The sequence below is a fragment of the Phalacrocorax aristotelis genome, chromosome 3 (assembly GCF_949628215.1).
Source record: "Phalacrocorax aristotelis chromosome 3, bGulAri2.1, whole genome shotgun sequence".
In the NCBI taxonomy this organism is placed as follows: Eukaryota; Metazoa; Chordata; class Aves; order Suliformes; family Phalacrocoracidae; genus Phalacrocorax; species Phalacrocorax aristotelis.
The window spans coordinates 126,127,592-126,145,504 of NC_134278.1; positions in this window are offsets into that span (position 1 = coordinate 126,127,592).

Consider the following 17,913-nt stretch of genomic DNA (forward strand, 5'->3'; position numbering starts at 1 on the left):
ACTAACTGGTTCCAATGGCAGGAGAACAACGTGGTAATGTAGATTGGCCAGAAATGCACAGCCATAGACTTCATGTTATGAAAAAATGCCTGTCACATGAAATGGTTCATGGAAAAATTAACATAAAGTATTTGTGCGTTAGTATGTTTAAGAAGATGTGTGTCTGACTTCCTCCTCTTATTTACAGTAGCTTAGATCTCAAATATCCATTAAGGTTAAACTCATACCACCAGTGTGAACTTGCAGTGAATTTAAGGTTTGTGCCTCCAGTCTCAGGGGGGTTAGCATTGGAGAAGTGTGGATGATTGCAAGTTGCAACATGAAGTTGCAGCCTTTTCAGATTTACCCTCTAGTGATTTGAAGTGATTCATTCATCATGTTGGCTCAGTCCCTGGTTTCTTCTGAAGGAAGAACATGCCAAAAGAGAGGGTCATGTGAACATTTGTCTAATTTCAAACACTGACTACCATGTTTTTCCAGTAAGTTGAAACCCAAGCAAGCTTTATTCAGTTCTGACTTTGATACCTGAACTGCCTATCCATGCCTCCAACTGAACCTATGAAATGCAGCTAGTAGCGTCATAGTTGTTATTATTAAATGTTATTAATATTTATATTTTGCATAAAGTAACTGTAATCAGTCAGAGCTCCCCAAACATACTGAGCTGAGACAAATTTTCACTAGGGAATCCCAGTCTCTATCCCTCCAGTTTTTCCCCTTGCTGGACTTCATAAAAATATCACAGGGTGTACAACCAGCAGACGAAATGGCAGGATACACTTTCCATGGAGCAACAAGCCTAAGCCTCAGCCTTGCTTTTGGGGGTTGATTTCCATGACTGATGGTGTAGCTCTTGCTTTGGTGTCCATGTAAGTCTGTGCCCTCACGTGGGCCACGGGCCTGCTTCCAGACGTGTACCTCGTGTGGTACTGGCTGCAGGTGCTCCCAGTGCAGGAAGCAGCATTTCCACACTGTAGACCAATGGGAGAATTATCTAAGCCTCCTTCTGCCCCCTTTACATCCACAGGCTGAGCTGGCAATGCAGGCACATATCTGTGACAATTATCTGTAGCAACTGCTGATATGCTAATGGGGAATCTGAGGGAGCTAACTCAGGGCAAACCGCAAGAATTCGTGGCTCACCTAATATGCCCCTGCCTCTGCCGTGCAGATACGGCAGCATATCTCCATACAACACTGCCCTCTGCCTCCTGTGACAAGTCACGAGTTCATTGCCCCCACATCCATCACAGGTCTCTGCCAGCCTGTGCAGAGTTCAGCTTCACAGTGAAGGTTTTTGAAGCTCCCACTCAGAAGTATTCATTTGCTGACATGTGCATATTTGAGTAGTGTTTATGAATGGATTTGTCTCAACATTAGCTTGGTTTCCTAAGAAAACAGATAAATGAGTTTGCAGCATTCATCCACCTATCCGTGTCACCACCTGCCTGTCCATCTGTACAACTGCATATTATTTACCATCCCCAAAAAATTTTAATCCCGTTAGATTTTTTTTGGCTACTTTTGATGAAGCATTAAAGATAGCTCTGAGACATTAAATTCCCCACTGTATAGTGCAAATCAGAGGGACAGTGCCAAAGCAAGGCGAGTAAAGGCCCACCAGCATCACACAGCTGCAGCTGGGGCTCCCGTCCCTCCAGAGGAGCAGCCATCACAGCACCATTGCCATCACTGTGTGCTGGCCTTCACCCAGCCAAGAGCCCTAGCTGGGAGGAAGGGAACACTGGGAAAAGTGGAGGAACTGGGGAATATAGGAAAGGTGTCGGATTTAAGGAAAAGTAGGACAAAAGTCTCTAGGAACTAGGGAAAAACCTTCTCTTGTTCCTCCGTACAGAAAGCTATCTGACAGTTGCTAATTTTACCACATATTTCACTTCAAAGTAATAGAATGAATTGAATTAGTCCATTAAATAGCGAGCTGTGTTTGTCTAATGGTTTTTATATAGCACTGAAATCCAGATGGCTTTTCCTTGCAATGCTTCCATTGCCAGTACAAAGATTGCAGTTGCATGTGTATGTACAAGATGCCCAGGTACATTATATACAATTAAGCGTGAACTCAACTATTTATCTTCCTAAAATGTAAGCCTTGCTTCTCCCTGAGATATGTGGTTGATCCACAGATGCCTGTTATATCCGTACGGTTCCAGCAAATGCAAATACATTCACAGACAGTCCAGTCTGGGAAATGTCATGCGCAGGTCATCAGCAAATTATGCAACAGGCATTTTCATTTAATGGATCCTGGTTGTGGAGACAGTGTCTAGGTGCTGAGAGAGCCCTCCAGTCTCTGGCATGTCCCAAAACATTGGAAACATTAATGAAATCATGCTCACAGCACTTCTGCATTATTCTCTTTTTTTTTTTCAGGAAAAAACTGAGGCACAAGGGAAAGGATTCATAAGCAAAACAACACTGAGCAAAATTGGGCATCAAAATTCACTTGTGAAGATTCTACTGTTTACCTTTAACTCTGAGATCATCCTTCCATGGTTCAGGAATGGTTTCATCACAGATATGCAGGGAGTGAGAGAGAAACAGCCCAATTCTACGATTTCAGCTGTGACTGTAGCCTGAATTGGCCACAGTTTCTCCTGCTAGAGGTCAGGAGTTTGACAGGTTCCCGCTGTACAAATCCCACAGCAGTACAGAAGCAAAACCCAGATGATTTCCATCAACTTCTTATAATTGTAAACAAAAGACAATGAGAAACATCAGGGAGTCACATTTCACTGGAGCATAGAGACAGTGGGGGGCATAATTAGCATTGGAATCACATCTGCATCAAATTGAAAATTAGTAAAAATAAAGAAAACTTCACTTTGCCACTTCTCCGATGAAAAGCAGCAATTCTTCTATGCATAGCATTTTTTATTAAAATTGCTTTCTTACTACTTGCAAGATTTAAAGAAAAGATCCATAAAAATAGACAATCCATTTTTCCAGCCATCTGAGGGTATGTTCTCCACATGTGCTATTCATGCTTTTAACAAAGAAGGGTGGGTAGATACCTAATTGTTTCTGGATTATCATCTTTCAGCAGCAGACAGATCAGCTTTTTTTCTCCTTCCTATTACATTATGATCCCTTTAAGAAAGCTGACACAGGCATAAGTCACACCTCAGAGAGACATGATGGAAAGCAGGAATTTGCAGATCCTTTGTTTGTTTTCTGCCCTTTGCAATCCAGACAGATTGAGCAGGGCTTGGATGTCTGCACCAAACTGGTTTTGGGGGGAGATGTGTTCTCCTGCCCAGAGCACTGCCCTGGGATTTGGGTGGCCAGGAGCTCTTCTGCTTCTGCCACTGGCTCATGGGTGACCTTGGGGAAAAACTCACTTCAATTCTCAAACCTTGGTTACTCTCAAGTGGAAAATGAGGCCAATGATGCCAAATTCCCATATGAGAATTACGGATGAAAGGGTGTCATAAGAGCTACCTATTCATTACGGTGCCCTGGGATGATGGGTGACAGGAGGGAGTGAAGCCCATATGGATGCTCCAGCCTCCTTCATCAAAGGTGTCTTGAGACCTGGGTGAGGAGCAGAGTGCCTGCTTAGGAGCATCTATCTTAGACACGGGGATACCTAAAATGTAAACCCCTCTCCCTGTCAGGGGGTCCCAGGGCAGGTGGCTGGGAGAATGAGCTGTCCCAGTAGGACAACACAAAAGCTCTATGCCCTGGCAGGGCTCTGCCTAGAGCCACCCAGCAGGGACACAAGGCTCAGGGACATCCCTGGGCACCTCTGCCATATCCACCCTGGACACCTGACTCAGGTCAGTGTGTTTGTGTCCTCAATCCATTGATGATGGGGAGCAGAAAGCACTTCTCTAAGCCCAGGGACTGAGCTAAGTGGGACTCAGATGTGAATTGTAATTTAAAGCTTTTACCTAAGCACTCTTTGCTAGCATAGATCAAACAGTGGAAGCTGAACTGACAGGTTAATCCCATTGTCAGGAGATTTCAGTACTCTCAAAGCAGGTTTTGTCTGGATTTGGTGTGAAAGCCTCATGGGCTGCAGTTCATCCTGAGAGGGAGCAGAGTCCCATGGGCAGAGGAGCCGGTAGAAAATGGGGCAGGTTTCAGCCAGGCCTGAGCTCTGCCATAGCTGTTTCTAAAAGCAGCCGTTTATGGAGCATTTTGACCTTGTCAGCTGGCATTTCCAGCAATAAAAATGCTTACTCAATTTTTTTTCTCTTTCCTGAGCAGCTCTATTCTGACAATATGCAGTGTGCATTTGTCCAAAAAGATATCTACAAACCACTAAGCTTGCAAGTTTGCCTCTAAAGACTCAAAAGCTTCATGACCTCTTTGACTATATGGACCCTTTTATTCTGCTGCTCTTCTCACAACGTAGAGAAAGGTCCAGGTGGGAATAGCTGTTCTAAAAGAGTTCTCCACACAGATGAGATGATCTTAATGCTGCAATTGAGCACCTGTCCTGCATACCTCCCTCTGATTCCAGGTCTGATCTGTACCCACACAAGCATGAGGCCAACCTCTGGCTAAGGTTTGAATGTCACTGAAAACCCACAAGAAATAATTGTTCTTCCTGAAAACAACTCGTCCCAACAAGTGGAAATCATTTCATAATAGCTCATAAGATTATAATTCTTCACTGTCTGAGCCCCGGTGATACACTAAGATAATAAATATCACTGAAGAGTTATGTGTGTTGTAATTGATGGGAATATGTAGACAGAGAGCGTAAATCTCAAGGTGCACCTGGAGCCTCTGAATAGGTGATATGTGCACAGCGAAGATGACAGAACTGGGCATATTGCACTTGGCATCATTAATATTTGTTTGTCAAACTTAATTATAAACACAAACTCCAATCTCAGTTTTCCATCCTTCATTTGAATGTAGTCTGATAATTTCAGCAATTTGAATGTAGTCTGATAATTTCAGCAGAGCTGATGACGATTTATGTGGCTGAAAAATAACATGAGGTCACAATCCTGCTTTCTCACTTTGGTGCAGACATGAACAGCCTATCTAGATCATCACTGTATCACTCCAGAAATCACTGTATATGTGACACAGCAGAAAGTCTCTGTTGTCTCCCTGCCAGATATACAGGCATGCTCTGACTTGCAGATCATTGCACCAATTTCCACATGGTCAGCTGAAAAAAGATTGCAGATAGGGGTTTTTTTAGAAAAGGTTTTAAAGTAGGTTGAACAAAGTAACAAAACTCTGCTTATAATCAATGGTGAATAGTTGTTAACAAATGCAGAAGCCCTTGAAGGGTTTAGCAGTCAAATAATACATTAAAAAAAATAGTTAGGCTCTCTACTGAAAAAAAATGTTCTGAATCTCCTGCATATTGAAAAATAATGTGCATTTTAACAGATTTTCTTGTTTCACAGCATATTATTAATTATTTCTTACCAAAATATTATGTAAAAAAACCATAATTTGTATCTGTAAATGAATGGCAGATCACAACTTAAATGAGACGGAAAAACAATCTGCTGTCTTTGTGGGACTTTCTCTAAATACTACTTTTTAATTTTATAAGAGGAAATTTTTTGCATCCAATAGAAGCATGGTTTGCATCTATTTAGATTCATTTGCATATTTTAGCATGACAGAAAGGAAGCAATCTCATTTCCCTTGGTGGAAGGAACAACTGGAGGTTGAATTCCTTAGCAATGCCAATCCATCCCTGCTTTTGCCTTCTGTCTTCAGGTCCTTTCTCCTTTTTTTCAATGTTTTCCACCCAGCCAGGCAAAAACTGTCTCTTGTGTTACTTAGAATCTTCTGCTTGTCCTTCAGTCTCATCCTCCCCTGAGCTGAAGGTTGAATTTAATACAGATGGAAAGAAGGACTGTGATTTGCGATAATGTCTAAGAGACTGAGGCGCATGAGCCCACAGAAATGTCACTGATTTGTGCTTTTTTCCTTCCCTAGGCAATTCAGAAAACTCTTAATCAGTCATGCGTAGTCCTACCAGCACTGGACAACTCATGTGGTAGAGCTTTAAAACACTGTACTTTGCCTCTCTGTCTTCTTAGTAGGAAGAGTTGAAAATGTATCCACTGAGGTCTCATGATTTAAAAAACTAAGCATTAAGATCTCTGAGTCTTTGGCTTAATTCTCTCCTGTGTGGTCACTTCTATGGCAGATTCTGGGGGAATTCATGATTTTTCTTACTGCTTTTCCTTACTTGAAGCTGTGTACTAGACAAGCACGTCGTCAGCCACAGTGTTGACAGCTCCAGGCTTTAACAGCCAGGCCTGAAAATAACAAATCGTGTTAAGATAAAATAATTACTTAATTTATTTAAAATTTTTTTAAAAAAAGGTTTACATACAACATGCTGTGTTTGCAAGAGGAAAAGCCTTAAAATCAATCAATCACTAGAATATAAACTGTTTTAGAGACACTGTTTAGGTGCTCTTTGAAGGTGAACATGTTATTATGCTTTCAAGACCCTAAAAGAGTATATAGTCTATCACAAATGTGCAAATCAGGTCTCTATGCATGTATCCTTAGGTTTCACAGTTCACTTTTCTTCACTTTAAACATATCCACATTCAAAGAGTCCATATTGCGACATCAAGCTGTGGGAAATGAGTTGACCAATTGAGGTTGGTTTTTAAGGAGTGCTTGCATGATTAGTGTTGATCTTTTTCATAGATTTTTTAGATGTATGAAGAGGCCGTGCAGTTGGGATAAAATAACACATAATCAGATATTCTGAGGGTGTTTCCGTTCCTGGAGAAGAAGAATCCTGGCAGAACACTCGATCTTGCTTTGAAGGCCACAGAGGACTTTGTGCAGGGGAGGAAGGGAAGTTACTGTACATAAACAAGCATGAGCACTCAGTGCCTGGGCTCCAACAGCACCGTAATGCTCAGCCTTGCTGCCTGTAGCACTGATGACTGACTTCTGTGGGAAACCGTGATTTACGGAGGGAAAGTTCCTATAAACAAGCAAGCAGACTCATTTGCTGATTTATGACTTAACTTGGAAGAAAGAAAAGAAGTAGAAAGAACAAAAGTTAGGTCTTGATGAGAGAGCACAGCACATCTCCACTGTACGAAGGCTTCAGCAGCTCCAAGGACAAAACGAGTGATCTGGGTGTGGCACGGTGGCAATCTTAGCAACACTGTGCAAGTACACAGGAAACAAAAGGCATCACAGTTTGAAGCTACGGCTCATCTCCAAATCACAGGAAAGGCTTCTCACCTGGTGTATGTCTGATTGCAGGCATAACACTGCATCTGATTAGATGTGACAAAAAAGTAAAGCTTGCAAAAATCATTTCACAGCTGTTCTATTCTTCGAGGGAAAGAAATTCTTCCTTCAAATGTATTACACTCTTTCTAAGGATATGCATGCAAACACACACAAAAGGCCCTGTCTGGGGATTTTGAAGTGTCAGTGTTGTGATTTCTCCTTTACATTATTCTTCTGTGGGTGCAGCTGAAGGGAGGGCAGTAAAGGCAAACTCTAACGCTGGAAAGTCAAGAAAAACGGAACTGTTGACCCTCTAGGCAGTAAATAGAAACCCCCCTGGGCAGAGCAGTGCATCCTCCACCCAGACTTTGGTTCTTCAAGGACATTGATGTGGGCTGATTTTCATGCAGTACCGGTTTGCTCTTGCCAGTGCATGTCTTACAGCTCACCCTGTGGCTCTGCTCTATTAACAGCGATGAGTTCCAGTCAAGGGAAACAAGTTAAGCTGCAGTATCTCCTGAACTTTAAAACAAGACAGAGCATTAATGAGGAACACCACTGGCTTATCTCCATAGAGTGGTGCCTGATACTTCCTTTGTTTTCATGCCCCCTCCCAGCAGTGATTTGCAAGAGTTTCTCCAGAAATCTAACCCTCATTTTTCCCAGTGTTGCCCCCTGGTCACAATAGACCCTGCATATTTCTGGGAATGACTTTTTGTTGGCTGCACCTGTACTGGTAGCGATCAAGGGAAGGACAGTGTGGAGCATGGAGAGGGAAGCCTACCAGGACTGGCCATTAATTCAATAGCACGTGCTGGTTTAACTGCTCAAGGCTGCACTCTCCATGCTGCCTCAGTAGTGGGCTGTAGTGACCCGCTTGCTTTCTGCTTTGAGTGCTTTAACTCCTGTTTCTGTTCCCAACCCTTCCGAGAGATGTTTGAATACGTTTTCTGGTTAGAGGATGAGCTGCGCACGTGTGTGTAGAGCTGGCAAGGAGCAAAGACATGCTGAAAACTCATTAGACTAAAAAACGCTAACATATTCAACATAAAAGCTAGCAGGAAAGGTTTAAACCCACCACAAAGGCTGAGAAACTGCGTGTTAAGGCATAGCACCTTATGCTTAACCCACATCATCCTGCCTTGGGGCTGTGCTCTGCGGTGCACAGGAGAGCCGCAGCATGCCTGTGGGAATGAACCAGCACTGGTAACATGATCCTCAGGTCCCGTTTCGTGGGTGGTTGGAGGGTTCAGGTTTTCTCCCATGCTTCCCTGGAGAAGCTCCCTGTAAACACCTGCAAAGTTACTTCATTTCTCCTCTTTCCAATCTGCCCTCACGCCCCTCCTCAGGCACAAGAGCAGTGGGGCCAGAGGCGAGCATGGCATCCCACCCAGCAGGCTCATGTGCAGCGACTCAGCCTTTCCTCGTAGGACTGACGTAGATGTTGCTTCTTGCCTGGCAGTTTGTTTGCCTGTTGGGGCTGTCTTTTGTTCTGTTTGTGCAGAAGCTGGCACAATGGGGTCCAGGCACAGCATTTTCAGCATTTTTAAATACTGTCATCATGCAAATGGGAAGCTATATCCCCATTTGCCTTCCAACAGAGCAGCTGGTTTGAAGCCGCCTCCGCAGTAAAAAGGAATAAATCTTCACGTTTTTCGTATCGAGGCATGTGTTATTTGCTAAGCAACTGGGCACTCCTGTGCAACTGTCACAGCTTCAGGAAGGCTGCACCACCTTTGCCCAGGGCAGAAAAACTCACACCGAGTTGGCGGGTTGTGCTATTCCTCTGCTCCTCTTACTTATGCCCAGGGAAGTGGGCATGCAACACCAGACTTACCCGAGATGGAGGAACGAGTGCAATGAGCAACAGCAAGGCCATTGCTCAGAGCTTAACTGTTGCTGTCTGGAACATTACAAGCATTTGGCTACCCTTCCTCTTCAACTTTTTACTGATTTTGCAGTCCTTTGGGAGCTAGAATTTTTAAAGCCACAGTAAATGTGATTTCCAGGTGAGCCAGGAAAGGTGTTTCCTCGCCTTGTCTAGTAGAAGGGCTCCTAACTGTGCTGTGGACCTATGGTGCTTGATAAGAGTAAGAATAAATGAACTCCTTATTCCAAATGGCTCTGCCTTTTGCTGCAATACCAATGTTTTATGCTTTTCATTGCTGCTGCCCCTAAGGCCTGAAGAAATCTATGGGTAGGATGATGAATATCACTCAGAGTCACTTGTGCCCTTTGCTGAAGCTTCTTCTAATATTGGCTGTCTCCCCCCATGTTGGGCTTAATTCAGAAACCACGGGAATCAGCCCATTTTCAATGAGCTTTGCATTCCTTTCTGGGGAGCTGAAACATGAGAGGGGAAGAGAATTAATTTCATCTGATGTTAGTTATTTAGAAGTTAAGACAAGGCACCTCCTCTGAATCAGTCATTCAGGCCCTGCGGTCATCAGTGGAAAGCCACCTCTGGAGGGTGGTTTAGATGACTACCACAGCAGACATCCAAGGTTCCTGGACATGCCCTCTGGATGTGCTTGTCTCCCTCCATGCACTGTGGAGGGAGTCTGGCTGGTCTGGCTGCATTAAGCACCTTGCTTTCAGATCACTGAAGTCTCCCTTTGGGTTCCTAAATCCCATTCCCAGTGCCTATGGTGGAGGCAGAGAGGGCTATTGGATCAGTTGAAGTTGGTTGCCTCTTCCAAGGATGTCTGCAAAAGCTGTGTATCAGGGTTTCTAGCGATGCTTACTCAATGCACACTGTGCCAGTTAGATTACACAGAGTCTACGTGCAGGGCCTGGGCTGAGCCAGTCCCTCCAGACTTATAGGGTCAGGACTCTACTGTATTCCCACAAACTGAAGCTCTCTGTTTAACTCCTGTTGCCTGTTTTTCAGCAAAAAAAAAAAAAAAAGATCTGAACTGGGGAAATGCTTCCTACTAGTATCTGATCAGCCCCTGTGGAGATGCTTGGCTTTCACTGAAGTGTACACACGGAGTGTAGGATATGATCACTGTGTCCATGAGGCAGCAGTAGGATGGGGCACTTTTGTGGTGAGTCTGATGCAAAGGTAGGTTTAGTGGGAGAACTGCGCTTGCAGCGACTCAGCAGCACTGCTGATGGAGTGTCCTGGAGGAAAAGCAAACTTCTGCTGGGCAGCCCCTTTGCCCCCAGGACAGCTACAAACTACTCAAAAAATCCCACATTTTAACCAGAACTCAGGTCTTAGTGCCATGGATGGAAAATAGCCTTGTGCCTTGCTCGTATTGTTACCACCACTGACAGTGCAAGGGCATCAGGCTCACTAAACACTCGTGCTGACTGATCCTTCTCCCAGCTGCCTTGCTCCACACACAGCAGAAATCAGCAGTGCAAAAAATTGGATGTCCTTCTCCTCATGACACAGGGGTAGGATCGTTCCTCCCTGTAATATATGCATTTGGCCCCTCAAAGGCCAAAGATTCAAGTAATGTTGCTTTTGTAGCTCCCTGAGCAAGCATTCAACGATTTAATAGATCTCACCATTACTATATTTGCACTGATGTCTTCCCTGCATTCTTTTCATGCCAATGGCTTACTTGTTTTTCTATGCCTAGGTTTTAGTATAATTGTTTGACAATAACTGTTTATAATGGGCATCACGAGAGATGTGGAGCTCTGAAAACCTTTGCAGTGGAAGGAATGCAATAGGAGATTCCTCTACCTAGGCCAAAGCCTCAATTGGCATAAATCAGCCTGGTTTCATTGCCAAGCATGAAGTTTGCACTTAGGTACATCAGCAAAGGATACCTCCCTGAGAACTTCAGTCCACTGTATAACAAGGTTGAAACCACACTGAATTTTAAGCTTTCTGAAATCCAGCCCAGTAATTCTCATTTCTTTGAGTCAGAATTATTGACAATCAAATTAATCTCTAATGAACAAGAAGGGAGCTTGAAGAGAGGTTTTCTATTCTGGATAATTTTTTGGTGTCCTTTTCAGTGTCCTTCTTCAGTCCTAACTCTCTTCCCCCCTCCCCCCCCCCCTCCTTCCCTTCCCTGAAATCCTTTATGCTGAAGCTTCTGAAAAAACTGGAAAACAGAGTATGTTCTTTTGTTTCTGCATTTTTTCCCCAGCCTTATTAGCTAGTGCTGTATACATCATCATAATTGTGGTAAGATGCTGTCAGCATCATTGGCTGGTTTCACAGATTTCTCTGACTGCTTTCCAAGCATCACTAAGAATAGCTCGAGACAGTGATGTATGATGCTGAGTAGAAACCTGCCACTACAACAGTTCCTCTCTTCCCATAGACCTCTATCAGGAATCACATAAATGTTAGACTGGAGAACCTCTTTAGAAAGTTCGGGGTGGAAGAGGTGGGCAAGCAGAAGCTGGGGTGTGTATTCTGTGACTCCAAGCAACACTGACTACAGATATCATCTAAAGCTGGTTATCAGTGCACTGTTTGTTTATTCTGAGCAGGCGGTTTATTTGTAATTGTTAATCTGTATTGTTGTACTACCTGAAAACCAAAGCAGAGGGCATTTGCTGGAGTAATGACCTTGTGAAGAGAAGCAGCACATTAAAGCTGCTGTTTATTGTGAAGGGTTCAAAAAAGGATATTCCATAAAATATTTTTGTCTTGCACTTCTTACAGAGACAGATGCAGCAGTAAGTGCTGCACGGCTAGAAACCACACATACATATGTGCCCACTTTTAAAGGTCTGCTGCCAACTAATTCAAGTTTTAGAGCCACAGGCAGCTTTTGAAAAATGTGCAAAGGCTTGGTTTTTGTTCCTTTTCTTTGACTTTTATGCCTATTAGTAAAGACACAGCTAATTAACTGCAGACTACCTGTCCCACTGATGAAACCTGCCACATAGCTATAGTGAAAGATAGTGCCTTTGGGGACAAGAAGAATATTGATTTTTTCCCACAAACTTCTTTTGTAAGAGTAAGTGGACAAACACCATCCTTCTACCGAGATTTATAAGCCTTTACTGATCTGTCTAAAATTTGTCTTAACGACAACAGGCTGAAGCATTCATGACAGCGTTGAGATGGCTATTTTTTTCTTGGTCTTTCTCTTCCCTTTTTTTTCCCAGTCTTTCTCTTCCTTTTTTTTTCCCTTTCAGAAAGGTACCCAGTAACTGCCCTGCTCCTTCTTGGCCCTCACTGGGTGGAGGAGAATGGCAGGTTCAGGCTGGGACTGACACACCAGAGGGTGTCCCTTCCTGATGGAGTCTGTCCCTGGTACAAGCTAGAGTCCATGGAGGTCCATGCTTTGGTCAGCTACTGGGGAAGGCAACTGAGTGACATCTGGTCCTAGGTGAAGACAGTCTGGGCTCTGTTCCCAGTTCCACCATGCTGTCTTTCTGGCACACATTCTTCTATGCATGGTTCTCCTCAGAAACGATGAATGAGGAAAGGTACAGCTAAAGAGGTGGGCTGACCAAAAGGGTGGTGCCTCCAGTGCTGAGCCCCACCGGGTGGTGTGGGGCAGCAGGGACAGACCCCAGAGCAGCGGAGCTGGTGTCCAGAAGCCAATGTCCACTCTGCAGCAGTGGTTGACCCTGGAGCAGACTGAGCTCCAGCAACTGGGACGTGTCTTCTGGTTTTGTTTCATCCAAAGAACCCCAGCCTGTGTACTTGGAGGCTCCCCTGCCATGTGAACCCAAGCACAGAGAGGGCAAGTGCCTGGGGGATCTGGTCTAAGTCAGGAGCGTGGAGGCACTGCCCTGGCCTGTCCAAAGCAGCTCTAGCTATCATTTTTCTTCTTGTCATCTGATGCTGGGTGAGCTTTTCCTTAGCCAGACACTATGCTTAGATTCCCACGAGACTCTCCTCCTTGCAGAGAACGCAGATGCAGTTGACTGCTATACCCTTGATGTTGCCGGCGTCAGGCTGGGGGTCCCATCAAACGGCTGTACAGGGAGGATGGGGGTGTTTACCTGTTGCTAACTAGATTCATGGCTATAACGCTGCTTGTGACCCCTGTGTCACACTGCGCCCTGCCACTCGGATGCCTGTAGAAGGGGCTCAGGAAGACAGGGACACCTCCAGAGGTTCCTGCATGCTGCCTCCAGTCAGGAGCTGAGGTACAGCCTGTCGTGAGTTTTGGGAGGGGAGAAGGCTCCTAGCCCACACATCCTGCAATAAGGAGGGCTCATCTCTAGCAGGTCCCTGGAGGCAGCCGCAGTCTGCCACTTCTCCGGTACAAAACTTGCCATTTTCCCAGTAAGTGCTCCCAGTTGCAGCAGCAGTTCTTAAGTCACGTCACGTTTTCCTAACTTTGCATGCCTTTTATATTGAGTTGTCATCAAAGGCATGCATATGTCTTGATTCAAAGTTATTCAAGATGTGGAGCCTCCAGATTTTATCAATGGAAGGGGATATGTTCACCTACCAAACTTTTTTTAAAAAAGCAACTCTTAAAATTTATTTACAAAAGCACAGAGGTGCTCAGATGTGCTTCTGTCTAATGCTTGGTTTAAATGACTGCAGCTTTAAAACTGTTGAACTCCACTCCTTTCAAAACTAGCTTTTGCTCTCTATGAAATCTACAAGTAAAAACAAATCCAATCAAGCTTGAAATGTCTGGCCCCAGCCCTTGCCAATTCACGTGACCACAATTTTCAGTTTGAACCTCTATGAAGGTAGAACGCTTCCTCCTCCACCCCAGACTGGCAGGGCTCGAGGGCAGCCTGGGCTGGTTTGGCTTAGAGTCTCTAAACTGAATTGCATTTACAAAGGCAAGGTCCCTCCTAAAATAGTTTCTTTGATAAAACCATGTTTGCCTGAAAAGTGGACAGAGCCAGAGTGAGCCCATGGGCCTTCACTAAAGCTATTGGGGTCCAAAAACACCTCCTTCAGATGCAGGTCTCTTTAGGCAGCATCGGACTGTGGTTTCAAGAAGCCCTTGCTGGAGGGAGCACAAGGAAATGTAGCTGACCCAGCCTTACGTCTTTCTGGGGTGCCCAGGGTGGCAGCTGCCAGGGTCAGGGCTGCCGCATCTGGAAGGATGCCCTCCACGAGGGGCCAAGAATGGTGGGTGGCACAGCTGTGGCTGTGGCTTCAAGGATGCTGCAGCAATGCAGCTCAGTCCAGCGCAGACATTGATGCGGATCTCGGCATCACATCTGAGGAGACCGCTGCACAGCAATTATTTCACCTCAAGCATTTTGCTCTTTAAACAGCCAAAATTTCAGCTGGCGTTGAACTAAAAATACCCAGTTTCCATGAAACTGTAGCCCCTCCCTGAGATCCATTTACCCCACAGCAGCAATGGTAAAGAACCCAGAGGAGAGTATTACTTGGAGTCTAGGAGCATGCAACAGATGAACTTTGCAGCCTGAGAACATCCTTCATTTCTCTAAGTTATCTAAGATCCACCCGGTAAATCTGATGGAAGAATAGAGCCCTAAGAAACAAAGCCAAGTGAATATATGTGAAATGAAGGATTAGCTTCATTTAATACTGTATAACAGCAGACTCGTGTGCAAAAATGTACTTTTGAGATAATCCTTTTTAACTCCCTATCCTATTTCTACTTTGGAAAATTTCATATGTCCTGTCCAAGCTTCCGGTATTTTAAAGAGATGAGCATGTCACCATCCAGTATGTAGTAAAGGGTACAGAAGGGAGAGCAGTCAATATGTTTAATACAGTCTCACTAAACTGGATCCATTTTATACCTGATGATAACAATGTGTTTAATATCCTTATACAGTGAGGCATTTTGTATACAACCATCAGAAGCATAGTTAGTGTGAAACAGAAGCTTGTACCCAGGGCTGAAACTGTGTAAAACAATTTTTCTCCCACCCAGTCCCTCAATCACACACTGAAAACTTGCCCCAAACCTCCCCCTGCAGCTTACCCCAGACTTCCACCACTTTTATTATTCCATGGTCAAACATGACTCTGGGCATCAGGTGTCAGTGGCATAGGGGTGCCAAGGAGCCTGTGCAACCTCCCCACATGCTAGAAGAAAAGCAAGGACCGTGGTCCTGCAGACCCTCCCACTGCCATCTGGGCAGGCAGAGAGTCTTCAGAGAGAAGGTAGGTGGGCTCATTCCCCACTCCTAGGTTTTGACTTTTACAAAGATACATGGTTCTATGGGAGCTAATTGCAAATACCAACCCTTAGATCAGAGGTAGGCAGGGTACCAGTGCAGAGCTACATGCTCCTCTGTGCACGCAGCTAGATGCAAATGCACGCTCCCAGCCTGATTTGGTTGTTCACAGTGCCCTTGAGAACAAAAGGCATCGTCTGAAGTGTTGGACTTGCACAGACACACATTGCAAGAAGCTGAGAAGGTGACTTTGGATGGAGCATAATAAAATGGCAGAAATAATAGAGGAAAGAGCAAAAGCTGAGATGTCTTAAATTATTCCACTCTAATAAGCGTGCAATTGGTGTACTGCATAGAAAAACATACCGTACTTGCTTTTGCCAAGCAGCTGTTCTCCAAAGGTTCCAAACCAGTGGGCTTGCACTCTTTAATCCCATACATGGTCCTGAAAATATCTAGGTGTAAATATCACTCGTTCAAAGAAACAATGGCAAATGCACAGAAGAGCATCTCTAGCTATTGTGGAGTGAGGCCTGCTCCATATGCCTACACCCCATCTAATATGGACCCAAGTTCTCAGCTGCCCTTTGTTTTTCAGATTTCAGGGAAAAGATGTGAGTTTCAGAAAGACTGCCTAAAGCTCTGGGACATAGGCGGTCACTTACGCTCCACTCCTCCAGCCCAGTGGAACTTGCCGCAGCCAAGGTAAAACCCTGTCTTGTGGGAGAAGCAGCTTTCTCAAGGGTTAGCCCAAAACGGTGGTCAATAGGACAAGAGGAAATGGCTTCAAGTTGCATCAGGGGAGGTTTAGATTGGATGTTAGAAATAATTTCTTTACTGAGAGAGTAGTCAGGCATTGGCACAGGCTGCCCAGAGAGGTGGGGGAGTCACCATCCCTGGAGGTGCTCAAAAAACTTGTAGGTGTGGCACTTCGGGACATGGTTTAGGAGGCCTGGGGGTGTTGGGTAGGTAGTTGGACTTGATAGTCCTAGAGGTCTTTTCCAACCTTAATGATTCTACGATTCTATGATAAGAAGCTTCCCTGGAAAATAAAGGCATTCCCAGCCCTCATTCCCTGCTCTGCTTACAGGCAAGGCACATTTCTGTGCTGTTTCCTTTTTCACACCAACGCAAGGCAAATTGTTTGTGTGTTTATATAAGTATATACACATACATACATATTTATATATGAAGGACGCACATGCACATGTATATATCTACATATATGTACAAATATATACATACATGGAGTTAAAAAATCTCAAAAGCAAACAGTGCCCTGTGCACGTCTTCCTATGGGGAGAGGATGACAAAAGCAAGCACACGACAGATGTTGGTTCTATTGCTTAATGAACCACCATGAAGCATTACACTGCTTAGTGTGGTATTACCAGAACAATATAAACTAGAATTGCGTAGGCAGGACTGGGTGCTGAGGAGGGAGAGGAGAGGGCCTGGGGAGAACGGCAGCGGCAGGAGACCGGGTGTTGGCTGGGGAGGAAAACAGCTGTGGAAAATGGTGTGTCACAGCAGCTGGAGCGGGGTTTGGGAGTGCTTAGACAGGGTGGTAGGTTGGGTAGGAACAGAGGGTAGTAGAGAAGTGGGATGCGGTATTCAAAAGAGATAATGTGAAGGTGGAATATTTTAGGGAGGTGATTGGAAATGGGTAATTCAATCAAAAAGACTTTGGTGTAAAGGAGATAAGGTGGAGGAAAGAAAGCTTTGTGTGTATTGTGGAATTAATGTCAGAACATTTGCCTCTGTAGTCCGTAATCTCCCAGCAGAGTTGCCCAACTGCCCTGGAGACCCTGAGATGGGATGTCCATTAGAGGTAAGCAGCAGCCTGTGCGGCTGCACTGAGAAGAGATTACCAGGATCACAAAAAAGTGTTTTCTTCTCCACCTTTACTCTTGCTCCAGGCTCAGTCATGAAACTGGAGAAATATTTCCTGCAAACTATCAGGGATGGAAGCAAAGGAATTGCTGGTTATAAATGGAACAACATGTCTTTTTTTCATTTGCATATTCACAACACAACAAGCAACAAACAAGCAAGAGCTGAAGATATAGTTATTGAAGCAGAGGAACAGACATCATCATCCTTTGAGTTCTGTGCATGAATATGGAGGAGGAATTAAATCATGGGCAATGTGCAATATTTTAACCCAAAACTACAGTTTGCCCAGAAACTTTCTTACAAGTTTGAGCTCAAGGAGGTTCCTAAATCGCCATCCATCAGAATATTTGGATTTCTGCTTCAAGAAACCAGAATGACAACATGAACTTGACAAATCATATCAGAATGACCTTCTTAATGTTTGTTCTCAGTCACACTGTTGCCTGCTGTGTAATGTGAATTTCATTTTAGTGGCATGTTTTGCTATCCATCACTGGGCATGATAAAGTTACCTCCTGAAAGGAATCCTGGTCATTTTATAAGCATCACACACAGTAATCAACTGTCTCCTGTGAGAAGTATCTGTTACTGGTAGCAGCCTACTTTTATTTCTAATCAACAAGATTTACAGGTCTGAACAGCAGCATGAGGATGGAGCACTGAGAGGTTTTGTTTCCAGCTTTGTACATGGCTAGGCACAATATACAAAGACAATATACAAAGTGGCTACAGACTAATCAGGCCAGGTCTTCAGAT